We start from the raw sequence: 7,055 nt of genomic DNA on the forward strand, positions 1-7,055 counted from the left end.
AACGTTAGCAGATAGTGATGCTAGTTAAGTTTGCTCAACGATAATATTGCGACACAAAAACTTTTCAGTGCACATCATGCTCTGCCGCTCCGACAGGGAGCTCTGCTCTGAACACCTGAACGGCCCGTTCTAACAGCTGTTCACCAGCGGTCCAACACAGTGACTCCGGACAACACAGTTAATATTAACGAACGCACCCGTAGGAAATGTAGCTGCTGAAGCTATATACTCATCGTGGAGCAGCAGAGCCTTATTATACATCCATGAGCAGAGTCGACAGGCAGGAAGACTCGAGCACACAGCTCGCGCTTCATTATAATATATAAAAAAAGAACACCATGCGTGTCATGATGGCACATAGCAGCTTGCGGCCGCAGATTACTCCGGCTCCCAGACCCCCCCCATACCCCAAAAATATTTGTATTGCAGATCTACATGAATCACAAACGACCTATTTTGGATTCAAAACGGCAAATTTCGCCGAAAGGTGACAAGTTTGCATCCCTGATAATTATTATGCTTTATTTCACACCAGAACCATAACCATAACACAAACTTTTAAACAATGAACAAAATAAATGACAAGGATTCTTATTAAATAAAATTAAGCATCATCTCAAACAACTTTTTTGTTTTATAAAATATTTTTTTTTTTATATTTTATTAACATGTAGGCCTACAGTAATATAAATAATTATTGACAAAATGTATATTGCAGATGTTAGCCACATTGGTAAGTTAGCTAAAAAGATAGCCATATTAGACAGTTAGCATTGCCATTAATTGCCTCGTCAAACTACGAAACCGTTCGTTTGTCACAAAATAAATTACACTTGTTTGACTTAGATTTGAGGGCATGGCTTGAGCATGATGTAATTATGTTATCTATCACATTCGCTAACCTGTCTGTCTTTAAATTCTTTAAACAGCTCTGGATGCCGGTCGGCGGGTGCTTAGCCAAGTCTGATGTGTTGGCTCCCTTGGTTTGCAGGATCTAAAACATTTCTCACAGACAGGCCTCGTAGGCTTGCCCTCACTGTCAGAGATATAGCTCAAATACTTCCAAATTTCGCTTCTGGCGTCTTTTTTGTCAACAAGCCGAGGCGCAGTGGCAGTTGCACTCCCACTTGCAGCCATGCTTCTCGTTTTCTCACATGCTCTGGCAGCTAGCGCGTGGCCGCGTGCACGAGAGAGGGGAGGGACGTAGAACGTGCTTGAGAGGAGCGGGACTGCAGGCACGGCTGCAGTGCAGGGAGTAGAAGCAGAGCGCTGAACACACACGGCTCTTATTAAAACGGCACTTTTTCACGGGAGTACTTTTCCCCGTCATTCTCAAAGTACCGATACTAATGAAATGGAGGAATCGTACCGTTTTTAACGGCAGGGTATCGCGGTACCTTTCAAGTATCGGTACACCGTGCAACACTAGAAGATAATCAGTTATATTGTTTGTACACATGGTACTTTACATATATATCTGTTTGTTTAAGGTGTCCAGGTGATGCAGACAGGCTGGACCAGAGAGTGAGAGACAGAACTGGACTTCTCACAGCAGTGAACTTCAGCACAGGTACAAAGACTCTTTTTTTCATACTGTACAAAGAATCAATAAAGATATTGGTTTAAATCAGGGGTGCCCACACTTTTTGGGCCGGTGGGCTACTTTTGAAATGACCAGCTCACCGAGGTCTACCAACCAAAAATAAAATCCCAAATTGCAAGGAACTGAATAACACGTTTTATGTATACATGGGATAACTACAACAACTCTATTTGGGTTCTTGAACAGAAACAAATACATGAATACATAAAACTAAAATGGCATGTTAACCTCTCTATTTCTCTCTCTCTCTGTTAATAAACACATAACAAGCAGGCTAAGAAACCACTCTCCATGTCCTGAAATCTTAAACATAAAACACAAATATAAGTACAAGGAATACAATAAACGAGTAGAACAGTCAACTTAGACACCAGACTCAAATGGGTCCTATGAACAGTCTCTCAAAGTTATAATGAAATATACATAGGTCCAATGTCTGTCTGTCTGGCTGTCTGTGTGTCTCTCTCTCTCTCTCTCTCTCTCTCTCTCTCTCTCTCTCTCTCTCTCTCTCTCTCTCTCTCTCTCTCTCTCTCTGTGTGTGTAAGTGAACAACGGGAGCCGGCTCTCGCCCGCGAACGAGCCGTTTTGTTTTGTTTTTGCGGAGGGATCTAGATCGGCATGAAGGCACATTATCCCGCTTATTACACATGGCCACATTCTCAACAAAGTAACGACATGACTCCCAATATTAATTGAAATGTTTTTATGGATTTAGAAAATGATTTTATTGATTTAAAAAATAGTTTTATGTATTGATTTAAATTGACATGCATCCGCTAAGAAAAGTAGTCCGTTGTTACTGTTTGAACTAACGTAACAACGGCAGGAACTGCTTCGATAGTGTTTTTGAGGAGCTTTTTGATTACAGATTTGAAAACATCGTTGCTTGCACAATGTGCACAAAGTAGCACGATTGCTGCAGCCTAGCAGCTGATCTCAGAGCACGCTCCCCTCTCCTGCAGGGGGGCGTGGTCAGCTGCAGCCCCCTGCAAAAACAGCGCTGGAAAGAGCAAATGGAGCGAAATGAGGCATGGCATTTGATTTAATTATAAAAGGTATAATATGTGGTAAACTGAAGAGCCCTTTGGGAGCCGAAAGAGCCGGCTCTTCTTGGTGAGCCGAGCCAAATGATCCGGCTCACCAAGAAGAGCCGGAATTCCCATCACGACCCGGCACTTGACTGATGTTATATCGCTTTGCATTCTGGGTTAACAGACTGGAAAGCGATAGGTCGCTTTTTCTGTCAATCAAGTAAACTCCTGAATTAAGTGGCAGGGAGGACAAGGGAGGAGGGATCAAAACCTGTTTTGTCTATTTTAACGGAGCTTGATTTTTTTTATTTTAATGAATGACTCGCGGTCTACCAGCATTGCCCCCGCGGGCGACCGGTCGCCCGCGGTCGACGTACTGGGCACCTCTGGTTTAAATGAATGAAGTATTGACTTGAATACACTGATATACATTCCATTAAACCAGGGGTTCTCAAAGTGTGTGCCAATGTGAGGGCCAGTTTAGGTACCCAATATTGGATTGAGGGCCGCCCAAAAAAAAACGGAACACAAAATAATTCCAAAACAAATCCTCTTTATTGTACTAACCAATTACCGCAACTCGCGAGATGCCTAGTTGCCATGCAACCAGTAGTCTAGCAAACTTTCCACAAGCTGTCATTCATAATTTAGGAATGACAACCCAGGGGGCGCAGTTTTACCATTCTTAACCCTCTGGAGTCTAAGGGTATTTTCTCAATTTTTAGATGTTTTCTTAAATCACCTTTTAAATGTATTTCTTCTAACATGGCACCCCATGTGTTACATATCAAAATGTTCAGGACAATCTCTGGTCTTGCTATATATGCATATTGCTCACCTTAGAGCACTGTTTGATGAGATAAGTAGCTCAAAAGCTTAAAATGTGAAATCCGATTTTTGGAAAATCTTCAAAACTCTTGTGAAAACACACATTTACTCATGTGATCGAATTGTTTTGGTGTTTTATATTTGATTACCAAAGTCCTAGGATCACAAAAGCAGTGAAATATTTGAATTACACTGTATATAAATGTGTAATTCATGTCTAAAATGAAAAACATAAAATTCAAATTTTGAGTAAAATAGGTGTTTATCACTCTACTTTCACCACAGCAGGGACTGAGATATATTAGGACTGGATAATGACTTCATATTACATACCAAGGTTCATGTGATGTGTACAAATACAAATTGAGCATCCAAACAATTTTTTCAACCAACAATTTATATAAATATAACAAACTGGAAAATCTCACTATTTACAATATTGAACATCAGAACTTTCAACCAACTATTCATTATAAATGTCAAGACAGTGTCAAGGTATTTGTCTGTCTTCCAAGACAGTGGGTCTGGCTGCTGTGTAGGTGGGGGTGATGATGCATGGGCTGCTGTGTAGGTGGGGTGTACAAGTGTTATACAGGGTGTCCGCGGGGTCTTAAAAAGTATTAAAAGTTGATAAATCAATTTAGCGAAAATTAAGGCTATTAAAAAGTATTAAAAAGTATTAAACGGCATTTTCCAAGGTATTAAGAAGGTCCACAGCAACGACAACATGAAACACCCTTTAATTTACTGAAACAACATGTCGGGAAACCCCCTCAAGTTGGCCCCATGCATAGCATGCCATAAAATGCTGCTTCTTATTTTAAGTTTCGTTGCCTTGCTCCGCTCTGTGTGTGTGGGGGGGGGGGGGTTTATCTGCTGGTGGACTACCTGAGAGATATACAGCAGGAGAACACGCCGTCCACCGCGGAGAATAAACAGAAGGGCAACCATGCTCCGGGGTCTTCTTCGCTGCTGTTGGTGTATTTTGTGGCGGCAGCAGCGCCACTTACAGGCCTGGCATATGTACTACAGCGTTTCCAGCGGTCTAGTGTGAACGGACACGTTAATGAATCGAATGCGCTAGAACGGAAGACTTTTTTGCGTTTGCGTATGTGTTTTACTGTATGCGTCCTCGTGGGGCCGGGGTCTAAGCCAAACTATATCCGTTCACAGAGATCTGCTATTTTAAAGTAAGGTCAACACATATCGACCCTAAATATAGACTATATTAAGAACGAGAAAAGTCTTAACATATATATCGTTTTTTGTAAACATATGACAAATGTGTGAGGGTGATGACGTTAGAGCATCGTCCTATGTGCCGGGCTTAGCCCCGGACAGCCCCAGCCCAATTTAACCCCTGGGTATTTGTGAGGGAGCTCCTATATGGCATTACCCCGCTGAAGCTCACCAAAGTTTCATATATTTCATAGTTCAAAGTTGTCAATTGTTTTGTTTATTGGTCAAATACTGGTTTCTAATGGTTTCTGATGGTTCTACTGGAATGAAAGAGCACAGAGTACAGAAGCAACAAAGCAGCATACTGCATTAACCCTAACCCACAGAGAGTTTGAAGTTCATGTGGAGAGGAGGCTTCAGTAGTCTGTCTGCACTCTGTTTAGTTGTGCTATCTTACAATCAATATAGTAAATGTGAGGTAAATTGTGTCACCAATGTAACCGGTTAGAACTCCAAGTTGCGATGAGGTCTTAAAATGTATGGAAAGGGTCTTAAAAAAGGTCTTAAAAGGTATTAAATTTGACTTCAGGATTCCTGCATATACCCTGTTATACGAGACCTCCTTGCTGGCTGGGTTGAAGGTGATGGCTGTGGTGGAGCCTTTGTGCTGAGGTGTATCTTGACCTGGTGGCAGCCGCAGATGGAGGTGGAGGCAGCTGTAGTGATGATGGTCTGCTGGTCCTTGGTGGTGATGGCTCTGGGCCACAGTAGATCTTGACCTGGGGGCCGGCACAGATGAATATTCTGGCTGCTGGATAAACGCCGCCTGTGTAGGACAATAATTACAAATAATTTCATTGAAATAAAGTTCAAGTAAAATGTTGCTCAAGCACAAATAACAATGCACACATAAAAATAAAGTTTGGGAGGTTGCAGGAGTCTCTCTCGATCTCACACACACACACACACACACACACACACATATTTCCAGTTACTTTACATTCAATATAAAATCACAGACACACATATAGGCTACATCTGATTACAAAGTCTCATCTGTACAGGACGGTATGATAAAATAATCGATGGCAAAAACATGTCACTGTAAATGTCTCCGTTGTGGGACGAATAAATGATTAATTTAATCAACACATGTAATCTCACTTTTACACACCAAAATAACGTTAACACAGAGTAAACGTTTGCTAATGGAGTCTATTTTGTCCCAATAAAAAGTTCATGACTATCGATAAAAAATATATATCAATAAACCTATTGTTCATTTTCGCGGTATTCCCCACACATTGCCAGTACACTATTACTGTAATATTTACACTTACCCATGTCCAAATGGATCCTTGTTGTTGTCTTTGTATTCTTCTTCTTCAGAAGAGTCGAAGACTTCAGGTTCTGAGGCTCTATCTTCACTGCTGCTAGCGAAAACAATCTCTAGCGAAGTCGGCAACTGTAACGTTTTTTTTAGCCATTTTCTCTGTCTCTCTCTCTCTCCACACAGACGTAAACTGATGGGAGACACGTGGTTTATGTTTTGTTTACTTGGTGGGTAGGCCCTTAGTGATTTCTCGATGTCCATTGGTCATCTCAGACCATGATGGCTGCCGGCCGAGATTTCCTTGACGAACACACAAATCCACCAAACCCACACAGTGTAAAGTCAAGCTGCTTTGAGCATCCATATTGGCTGCTGTGCCCTGGTTACAGTCTCACAGGAGATACCGCTGGAAAGCTACTCATTCTAATTCTTACTAGATACAACCACGGAGGATTAAAATATAACGCATGCATTTCAGCGTGTCACATTAACTATCGCGGGCCGCCAGAAACATTTACGAGGGCCGCCATTGGCCCGCACTTTGAGAACCCCTGCATTAAACAATACTAAATACTAGATCACCTACACATCAGTGAAGTTCAGGGTTTTTTCCATGCAAAAAGTTACATTTAGATGTTAACAAGCAATATGACTGTCAGCTTTCTAATTTAATGTATTGAAGGCAAAGCTATTTAACACATAGTGAGAACTGCTACTATTTATCTCTCAATATTGTCTGTAAAAAAACGTGGTAAAAGTTATTCTTTCAGTGAGACAACAGAGCAAGCTTCTACAGTTCCACTACATTTTGATAACAGTTCAATATTATTTTGATAATAACATATATTCAATGTTGATGAATTTCATACTGTTCATTCATAATCTGATTACAATTAAAAAATAATTATATCAACAGCCCCTAAACACACCTCTTTCATAAATAACACACTTGTTCTGCAATAATGTTTTATGTTTCCTGTCATTTTTGTTAGGAAAGGACATGCCGAAAGACACGACTCAGCATCTCCTCTTTCTCTGAGGGTCAAGAGGAACATTAAAGGCTGATGTTATGAGATTTTAA

General features: G+C 41.0%; 1 long non-coding RNA gene across 1 annotated transcript; it reads left to right on the forward strand.

Annotated features, from left to right (window-relative positions):
• The first annotated feature begins 1,489 nt into the window (after positions 1-1,489).
• Positions 1,490-7,055, forward strand: LOC139433222 (uncharacterized). The gene is made up of 2 exons (XR_011642789.1): positions 1,490-1,570; positions 6,967-7,055. It is a non-coding gene; the product is annotated as an uncharacterized lncRNA (long non-coding RNA).

This window comes from Pseudochaenichthys georgianus, chromosome 3 (assembly GCF_902827115.2).
Source record: "Pseudochaenichthys georgianus chromosome 3, fPseGeo1.2, whole genome shotgun sequence".
NCBI lineage: Eukaryota > Metazoa > Chordata > Actinopteri > Perciformes > Channichthyidae > Pseudochaenichthys > Pseudochaenichthys georgianus.